This window comes from Eurytemora carolleeae, unplaced genomic scaffold (assembly GCF_000591075.1).
Source record: "Eurytemora carolleeae unplaced genomic scaffold, Eaff_2.0 scaffold1159, whole genome shotgun sequence".
In the NCBI taxonomy this organism is placed as follows: Eukaryota; Metazoa; Arthropoda; class Copepoda; order Calanoida; family Temoridae; genus Eurytemora; species Eurytemora carolleeae.
In genome coordinates this window covers 50994-61216 of record NW_019397255.1, presented here as the reverse complement: position 1 = coordinate 61216, position 10223 = coordinate 50994, and positions in this window count along the sequence as shown.

Sequence of the window (10223 nt, the reverse complement as noted above, 5' to 3'; positions counted from 1 at the left end):
CTCTGGTGGTAAGAAGTGTAATACAGATACTAGCACTCTGGTGGTAAGAAGTGTAATAAAGATACTAGCACTCTGGTGGTAAGAAGTGTAATACAGATACTAGCGCCTCTGGTGGTAAAAAGTGTAATACAGATACTAGCCCCTCTGGTGGTAAAAAGTGTAATACAGATACTAGAACTCTGGTGGTAAGAAGTGTAATACAGATACTAGCGCCTCTGGTGGTAAGAAGTGTAATACAGATACTAGCGCCTCTGGTGGTAAAAAGTGTAATAGAGATACTAGAACTCTGGTGGTAAGAAGTGTAATAAAGATACTAGCCCCTCTGGTGGTAAGAAGTATAATACAGATACTAGCCCCTCTGGTGGTAAGAAGTGTAATACAGATACTAGCACTCTGGTGGTAAGAAGTGTAATACAGATACAAGCGCCTCTGGTGGTAAGAAGTGTAATAAAGATACTAGCACCTCTGGTGGTAAAAAGTGTAAAAGATACTAGCCCCTCTGGTGGTAAGAAGTGTAATACAGATACTAGCGCCTCTGGTGGTAAAAAGTATAATACAGATACTAGCCCCTCTGGTGGTAAGAAGTATAATACAGATACTAGCACTCTGGTGGTAAGAAGTATAATACAGATACTAGCGCCTCTGGTGGTAAAAAGTATAAAAAGTATAATACAGATACTAGCCCCTCTGGTGGTAAGAAGTATAATACAGATACTAGCCCCTTTGGTGGTAAGAAGTGTAATACAGATACTAGCGCCTCTGGTTGTAAGAAGTGTAATACAGATACTAGCGCCTCTGGTGGTAAGAAGTGTAATACAGATACTAGCACCTCTGGTGGTAAGAAGTGTAATACAGATACTAGCACTCTGGTGGTAAGAACTGTAATACAGATACTAGCACCTCTGGTGGTAAAAAGTGTAATACAGATACCAGCCCCTCTGGTGGTGAGAAGTGTAATACAGATACTAGCACTCTGGTGGTAAGAAGTGTAATAAAGATACTAGCCCCTCTGGTGGTAAGAAGTGTAATACAGATACTAGCGCTTCTGGTGGTAAAAAGTGTAATAAAGATACTAGTGCCTCTGGTGGTAAGAAGTGTAATACAGTACTAGCGCCTCTGGTGGTAAAAAGTGTAATTCAGATGCTAGCGCCTCTGGTGGTAAGAAGTGTAATACAAACTTAACTAAGGTAAATTATTTTGCACTAAAATTATTCTTCGCTGGCCTCATACTCTTTAACCTCTTATCCACACTCAACAGCACTTCCAATATCCTCGCCTCCTCTTTTCCCTTGACCCCCCCGCCCCTCCCATTGATCTTCAGTAACTCCTTTCTAATTTACTTGGCCCAATAAAAAAAATATTAAAAGTTTGTTTTGAATTAGTAATGCGCAGAATATATGGCGCACAGAGGCCAGTGGGTTATTTCAGGGGATTATTGGAGGCTGATGGACTAGTTCTTCTTAAATCACGCATACCATGATGAGAATACCATGATGAGAATACCATGATGAGAATACCATGATGAGAATACCATGATTAGAATACCATGATGAGAATACCATGATGAGAATACCATGATGAGAATACCATGATGAGAATACCATGATAAGAATAGACAAATAAATGTTTTCTGATTTTTCAATAATACTATAATTAATATAAAAGATAATAATAATAATCATAATAATACTAATGATAATAACAGCAATAATAATAATGATGATAATGTTAATAATCAATAATGTAAAAAAAATATGTTAAATGTAAAAAAATATTTACCTATAGTAAAGAACCACATAGTTAACTCATCAATAATCTTTAGAGCTAAAATACCCTAAAAAATTGTTAAAATTAAAAATAGAATTTAAAAATCAAAGAATCTATATTAATACCAATACAAATTAAATGAAAATGTATACTAAACTATCAATTAATCACTAATGCCATTAAAAGTCTAATAAAAACTTCTTCATTACGCACCTCTGCCCCTTTAATAAAAGTAAATTCAACCTATATGAAGCATAAAGTCTGACCGTGTCAACCTTGTTGCATCGGCTAGTCCTGTTGATTGTCTTCATTATTAACCCAATGTCCGTGCGGTGCATTACAAACTAAGATCGGAAAGGTTGACCCGGATCGGAAATTCAAATGTACCACGGCTGCCCATGTTTTTAGACTGTAAGTGTAGTTAGAAGAGACCCTCCCTGCAAAGATGACAATTTCCCGTTCGCAACCATTTAGATCTTTATCTTATTCACAGTGTGACAGTGATGTAGTCTTTTTTTTAAGGACAAGTTACTTTTTGAGAGAAACAGCAATTGTAAATAATCTGTTTTCAAAATTACAAACATAAATATCTAAGTCCTATTAGACCAGACAAAGCTTTTAAATGTATCGTTGTGGATTTAAGCAGAATCGTTTATGGAACGTTTAAGATATACTTTTCATTCATCTGTAGTTGTGATTGAATTTTTTTTGGGTTTCTCTGTAAAAGAAAATTGCGGATATAATTTACTCAGATAACGATTTAAATGGTACCATTGTGAATTTTTCTATAAATGGAGCCTTATTTGAAAAAACTTTAAACTAAAGTATTCATTTTCCAAAACAAATTAAAGATATAAAACTTACATGTTCCCATCTGACAACAGGTATAAAGGTGGAGTTTTCATCGCTCTAAAAAAAAATTTATTTAATTTTTAAAATCTTTTTTTATTTAAAAAAAAATTACCTCAGTGTCATTGTCAAACAGCATGATATCTAAACCAAAATTATTCATAATTTTCAGTTTGATACATAGATGAATAATAATAATTAATGATAATAGTGAAAATAAATTATCATAAATAAGGTTAATAGATAATAATAATTATTAAACCATTATAAATAATTATGATAGTGAATAAAGAAACATAAACAAAATTATAAGTATATTAATAATATTTCAACATTAATTATAAATTTTATTTTTTAAATAATGGTGATAATAAATATGAAATAAATGATGATTGAAATTGAATTGTCGTAAACTAAAAAAAAATAATTTAAAGATAATTATAGTGAAAATGAAAATAATATTAATAAATAATAGTAGATAATAATAGCAAAAATAATAAATCATTAATTAGTAATTATATAATCATGATTAATAACAATATTAATTAGATAATTTTAGTTCCTAAGTCATCAGTTAGTTCCGGCATTGTTGACAGAACGAAGGTTACAGTGGATACAATTACTACAGACATTGATGTGAATGCTGTAATCTAGACAATCAATTAATTAATCAATCAATCAATTAATTAATCAATCAATCAATCCATTTATCCATTAAGCTCCATTGTAGTTAATAGAACAAAGGTTACAGTGGATACAATTACTGTGGACATCGATGTGAATGCTGTAACCTAGGCAATCAATCAATTAATCAATCAATCAATCAATCCATTAATCCATTAAGCTCCATTGTAGTTAATAGACAAATGTTTAAGTGGATACAATTACTACAGACATTGATAGGAATTTTGTAATCTAGACAATCAATCAATTAATCAATCAATAAACAATCAATTGATCAATCAATAAACAATCAAGTAATCAATCAAGTAATCAATCTGGCTCCAGCATACTTGATAGAACAAAGGTTACAGTGGATGCAATTACTACAGTCATGGAACCAAAACTGTAATCAAGGCTATCAATCAATTAATCAAACAATCAACCAATAAATCAATCAATTAATCCATTAAGCTCCATTGTAGTTGATAGAATAAATGTTACAGTGGATACAGTTACTACAGACATTAATGTGACTGCTGTAATCTAGGGAATCATTCAACTAATCAATCAATAAATCAATCAATTAATCAATCAATCAATCAATCAAATAATCAAATTGTGCGCAATTCCATGCAACAGAATCCAGATTGGAAAACCTAGTCTCTGGTCCCAAATTCCCCGTTTTTTCGGGACCCAATATGATGACATTTTTACCAAGACTCAACTCAAAAAGACATAAAAATCATACCCTGGCTGCAAGGGAAGTTTCTGGGTATTCCGTTAGATTCCACAATTTCTTCCTGTTTAATATCACAATCATCAGAGAAATAGATATTGACAATTTTTAATATTACATAAAATCTCATTTTAATTATCTAAATGAATTCTTACATAACTGACTTTTATATTTGTAAATTATCATGTATAATTGGTTTGACTGTTTGCTGTCCTCTCATTGGTCGAACTAAAGCTTTCTAGTCTGTGATTGGTCCAACCTCAAAATTTTGACCAATGAGAGACAGCTTAACAATTTAACCTCCATTTGAGAATGACTTTAACTAATATATAGTGGGATTTACTGATTCCCACCGCCTAAACTTGTTTAGTTTATTTAATTTCAGTATATGCCAAACATTGCTAAACAAATCCTTTTATCTTGATATAAATTTCCTAATTTTACTGAGTTTAGAAGTTCCAAAATCCTCCGCTAGGATTCGTTCTTGAAACTTTCTCTCTGTGTCCAGCTGGCCTTCTATTTCCTGCGCAGTAACAAATATATGATACAGCACAGAACAGCCTGCATGTGCCCACTCCTCATGTACACAATTTACATGCTCAAAAGTATTATAGCAATTAAGCTCTAAGTTTATAATTTGAGGAAATTTTGCGGAAATTCTCAGCAATCATCTTTCTAATTCTCCTCCCCAGAAATGGTTTCAAGAAATTCTCTGTACCTGGTAGCAGTATAGTGTTGTTAATTGTTTCGAAACGTTTAAACAAAATTAATAAAATAAATAAATAAGATTTTAAAACTTTGATTTTAATCAACTTAGCAATATCTTTGATCTAAAAATAAAAAGTCCAAAATAATCCAAAAAACTATCTTTACAACAGGTTTGTTTTTACATCCTTTGTGGGTCTGTTTTTGGTCCTTTTTTGCATATAACTTCTGCCAGGGCTAAAATTTGGCAAAGTGTAAGAAAAAGTGTCAAATAATGATGATTTTTGTGAAAGAACTTTGTAGATAATATAAAGGGAAAATGTATACCCCGTTTCTCTTTAGTTTACTCATCCTTAGTGTATAAGATATTTATAGAACCCCGCCAAGCTTGGTGTTCGACAGTGCCCCTGGATTAGGGAGGGCTTGGGTTCAAGGAACTGCATCGGAAAGATCAGGGAGGAGAGACTCGGCTAGGTAGGCGAGTACGAGCTCTTGTGAGTGAAGGTGGAGCTGATCGTAGGGACCAAGATGCCGAACATTGATACACTGATCTATTTGTTTATTTTCATTTATTCAATAAAGTAGTTGTTTTGTGTTCATTGCGATATATTTATTAGTATCGTAGAGTTTATTGGTAAAATTCAGATTTAATGCAAATTTCTTTTCAACTTCTACAATATACATTTAGAGTACACAATTTAAAGCACATTTGCTTGTGTTACACTAGGCTATATTTTGGCCCTCTATAGAGAAGTTCCCATGATTCACACGTCACATTCATAGGGGTTTGGTCAGGGCTGGAAAATTTGTTTTGAATATTGCCGGAGAATTTCTTTTTACAATTTCTAGAGAATAACCACAGAAAATGTCGACAAAATTTGGGAAAATTTTCGATAATAATTTGCATGTAAAAATGTGTTAACCCTGTCAGGAAATAATAAAAAAAACTATTCTATAAAAAGATCCTGTACATGTAAGGAGAGAATATCAGAGCCAAAAATTTAAAGAGAGTATTGTTGTTCATATTCCCTTTTTGGGGTCTATACAATACATTTATGTAGATTTTTATTTAAGAAATTAGAAAACAAAAAGAATATAAAGAAATAAAATAACTTTTCTCATAAAAATATTGGTATTTACAAAACTGTCTTACCCCATTCATGAAACCAGGTTTCCGAAACTGGGTTTTATGACAATTCCCTGTTTTAAGTTTCTGACGCAGTGTTCCAAAATCCATCCTTGACCTACCTGGGTACATGTCTCTATCTCAGGGTAGTACTTCAAAGCACAGCAGGGATCTAAACAGTACAAAATTAAAGGGACCGTATACCAGCAGGGATCTAAATAGTACAAAATTAAAGGGACTGTATACCAGCAGGGATCCAAATAGTACAAAATTAAAGGAACTGTATACCAGCAGGGATCCAAATAGTACAGAATTAAAGGGACTGTATACCAGCAGGGATCCAAATAGTACAAAATTAAAGGAACTGTATACCAGCAGGGATCCAAATAGTACAGAATTAAAGGGACTGAATACCAGCAGGGATCTAAATAGTACAGAATTAAAGTGACTGTATACCAGCAGGGATCCAAATAGTACAGAATTAAAGGGACTGTATACCAGCAGGGATCCAAATAGTACAGAATTAAAGTGACTGTATACCAGCAGGGATCCAAACAGTACAAAATTAAAGTGACTGTATACTAGCAGGGAACTAAATAATACAAAATTAAAGGGACTGTATACTAGCAGGGATCTGAAAAGTACAGAATTAAAGTGACTGTATACTAGCAGGGATCCAAAGAGTACAAAATAAAAGGGACAGTATACTAGCAGGTATCTAAATAGTACAAAATTAAACTTGTTAAAATTAAATCCATTACATGAATGAGATGATTTTTTTAGTATACTGTCCTGCTTTGCCGTGCTGTACAACTTGCCTAGCTGCCTGAAATTCATACCAGTACTTTAATATAAAGAGACTGTACACCAGCAGGGATGTAAACCGTACACAACTAAAGGGTCTGTGTCAAGGTTATAATGCAAGGAAAGTTAATTACAGTACCGTATACTCTGCATATTTTTAGGAGCTAGAGCAAGTGGTACTGTACACAAACAGGACATTATATAAAATGAATCAAATCCATGTATGCGGAGTTTAGTGAAATGGATTTGTTAGACTTTAAAAAAAAATTCTACTTTAGTTTTACTTTTACAGGGTTTTTTTATGTAAAACAAGCCCTAAACATCCCCTCCTGTTTACACTGCTTTAAAAATGAAAATATAATCTGTCAATTTGTTTCAAGATTCCATATCTCATGACAAATGAAAATATTTTACAATAATGGTTCCTTAGGTAATAGATTAACTCGTGCCACGAGAAAATCCGCGAAAAACGTGGAGAAATGTTTGGTTTGGTTTAGTTCATTATTTTGCCCGGCTTTACATGGATTAAGAGGGTTAAGCCAGGGAGAATACTAATAAAGAATAGTCGTTATCACTATTTTTTATAATGGATAATATGTAGGGCTGGGCGTCTTCCTCCTTTTAAAAAAATTGTTTCATTTTGTTCCGTTTCCTTCCCGCAAAAATACGAATTTTCCCCAATAACGACACTCAGCCCTTGAGCTAAATGTGTTCCTACTGTTTTGAAATCGCTCTGTTCCGTTCCATTCCGTTTCATACGTTCCCATGAAAGAATGATCGTTCCCCAAGAACAACACCCAGCCCTTGAGCTAGGCATGTTCCTACTTTATTTTAATCGCTCTGTTCCGTTCCATTCCGTTTCATTCTGTTCCATTCCATTCCATTCTGTTCCATTCCGATCCATTTGATCTCTTGAAAGAATGATCGTTCCCCAAGAACAATTCCCTGCCCTTAAGCTAGGCGTTTTCCTACTTTTTAAAAATCGCTCTGTTCCGTTCCATTCCGTTCCATTCCGTTCCATTCTGTTCCATTCCGTTTCATTTGTTCCCATGAAAGATTGATTGTTCCCCAAGAAAGACACTAAGTCCTTGAGCAAAATGTGTTCCTACTTTTATAAAATTGCTCTGTTCCATTCCGTTCTATTCTGTTCCATTCCGTTCCATTCGTTTTCGTGAAAGAACGATCGTTCCCCAAGAAAAATGACTAGCTCTTGAGCACGTCCTGTTCCTACTTTTTAAAAATCACTCCGTTCCATTTGTTCCCGTGTAAGAACAATTGTTCCCCAGAAACGAAGCCCATCCCTAATAATATGTTATATTACAGAAGGGACGCATTGTTTAGCGTAATTGATATTCAGAGAGGAGAATGTAATAAACATCAGAGTCTGTCTTAAAGGGACCGTTTTTATAATTTCAAGTGACACTCTACTTAAAGAGGAGATTGTCCGATTCACAACGGTACCCTTAAAACCATTATCCGATCTCAATAATACAGAAGTCGTTTTGTAACTTTTGTAGAAAAACCCAGATTGAAAATATTAAATTTAAAAAATTTAAGCATGGATATCTAATTCATATATTCTAATTCATCAGAAGAAGCTTATGGGTGTTGTTGTGAATCGGACATGCCACTCGATAATAAAGGGGCAATTAAAATTACGTCTGAAGTCCCTTTACATAAAAGAAAACATTTGTTCAAATCATAAGTTTCCCGCTGCATGCTGTGCTAAATTAGATGAATTAAAGTGTTCGCGAAAATTAAAGGGATTAAAGGCTTACGGCGAAAAATAACCGTTTTGATTTCTACCAATCTTACTTCTATCTGTTGTGTCTATAAGGAGAAAATTGTTAAAAACAATTCATACCGAAGAAAGTAGAGTCCATACAAATTCAGAAAGTTGCAGTATATGACACTACGTTCTTCAGTATAAGTCGTTTTTAACCAATTTCTCCATATAGACGCAACAGATAGAAGTAAGATTAGTAGCGATCATAAGCAAATATTTTTCGCCACAAACCTATACTCCCTTTCATTTTTCGCGAACACCCCTTTTAAACCAGCCATAGTCATTTTATTTACATATTTAATCTTGATTTTCTAATAGGAAAATGTTTACAAAATCAACAGCAAAAAATGTCTCAAACTCACCCAAAAGCAGTTCATCAATTTGCCAGTATTCCAGCAAAGCCTGAAATATTTAAAAATCTTTTATAAATTATTAAAAAAAAAATCTATTTTTTATTTAAAAGTGAAAATTGAAATACATTTATCCTTAGGCCATTTTAACTTCCAAAGAAAAGTTTACACATTTATTTTTATTTATTTAATGTTTTATTAATCAAATATAGGTAACTCTTAGAATATGACAAATCTATCGTAATAACAATAACATTTTCAAATTTGTAGCACTTTATTTTATACTAGCTTGGGAACCCAGCGTTGCCCAGGGGAGTCAATTTTAGTCCCGCTTTGTCGCGATTTTAACTTTTTTTCCCGATAAAAGTGGACCCACTCACTTAAAATCTCAAAACCAAGCTAAGAACAATCCCGTGGTTCTTCCTAGTACCCCGATCAAAATTTGAGGCCAATTGGTCAAGGGGTTCCTGAGTTATGATCGGACAAACAAACAGACATACAAACAGAGATTACAAAGTATTGTGATTGTTTACCTGTGTTCTGATTGCGCAGAATCCAGCACTGTTCAGATGAAGCCGACCTAATCTAGAAAAAAAAAAATTTTAATGATTGTTATAGTTTTTTTTTACAAAGACCCTTCTTTTACAGAGCGCCTGGGCCTGATACAAAGAAAGGACCAGGCAGAAAATTTGGGTAGTTTTATCCCTTTTTACGAATTTTTATTGTATTTACAATTGTGATGAGAGATTTTTCTTCCATTACATTTAGTTTAACTTTACTAAATACAGAGTTTTCCATAAAGAATGAGACCGTAACGGAAACCAAAAAAGTTTAAAATATGATGTTTTTTAGTTTCTGCATTTGATTGATTCAATTAAGTATTATGATGATTTACAAAATGATTACGGTATTGCAAGCAATGTTGGGTTTTATTCTGACAGTGTAATCTCAGATTTAATGGCCCGGCGTTGCCCGTGCAATAAAAAAAAAATATTTGAAAAAAATTTGAATTTTGTATAGCCTAGGCTACCCCCCGAGATACCCGTGGGTTCCCATAAAAAAATGTCAACCCATTCGGTCCAGCCGTTTGGGAACATGCGAATGTCTTGTTTTATTATATAGATGAATAAAAAGTTTTTTGAGAAACCTTTACGAAATTATGATAAATCGTTTTGATTTTTAGAACTTTCAGCTTTATCCTTTTTTCAATAGAAAAAGTAGGAAACTTTTTTCTAACATTTAGTTGAGAGTGAATTTACCCACATTTTTTCTTTTACTAAACATTTCAGCTTTTTTAAACAGAATATTAAATCTAAAAATAGTTTTTAGATTGTTACTTAATATAATAATACCTACCTACCTACCTACCTACCTACCTACCTACCTACCTTCCTACATACCTACCTACCTACCTACCTACCTACCTACCTACCTACC